We start from the raw sequence: 809 nt of genomic DNA on the forward strand, positions 1-809 counted from the left end.
CGTCTCTAATTTAGCAGTGTAAGACTAGAGGGAAGGCAGCTAGTCATCACCACCTAACGAATAGTGCGATTGACCGTCACATAATAATGCCCCCACGGCTGAAAGGGCGAGCATGTCTGGTGGGAGGGGATTCGAACCCGCGACCCTCAGATTGCGAGTCGAGCGCTCTAACCACCTGGTCATGCCGGGCCCAAATATGAGTGTTGTCACATAAAGATAAAAAAAAGTGACGTGTCGTTAGGATTTACTAGTTAAGCAAGAAAAATCTAGGGGTCTTTCTTACTTCTTTATATCAAAACGAAACCCGAGTTATTTCAATAGTGAGTTGTGTGTGTTTTTATAGCAAAGCCACAACGGGCTATCTGCTGAGACCACCGAGTGGAATCGAACCTCTAATGTTAGCGTTGTAAATCCGCGGATTGCAAGAGTAAGCTAAAAGGCACAAACACTTCCATAGTCGTCCTATCTCCTCTCGCGAGAAGCAGCAAAAATTTATAAGATAAATCATGTTTCAAGTTTGAAAATTAAATCATGACACTATAGTGACGATGTTCAGCGATACAGTGAATTTTTTCATTTTATCACAGACTCAGGTTAACCACCAACAAATATTGCCATTCTTCTTGTAGCGATATGGACTCGAAAATGAAGTATCTGATTTGTTCTTTTTTTAATAGGGCTTACTGAAAACTCTTGGAATTGGAATTTTTAACCTTAACAGCATATTATACGCTCGTGGACTAAACAGACATCTCAGAAACCCCTAGGATTCAGGTGTAGCCGTCTTTAATTCAACACTCTTGATTTGT

This window comes from Limulus polyphemus, unplaced genomic scaffold (assembly GCF_000517525.1).
Source record: "Limulus polyphemus unplaced genomic scaffold, Limulus_polyphemus-2.1.2 Scaffold36, whole genome shotgun sequence".
Lineage (NCBI taxonomy): Eukaryota > Metazoa > Arthropoda > Merostomata > Xiphosura > Limulidae > Limulus > Limulus polyphemus.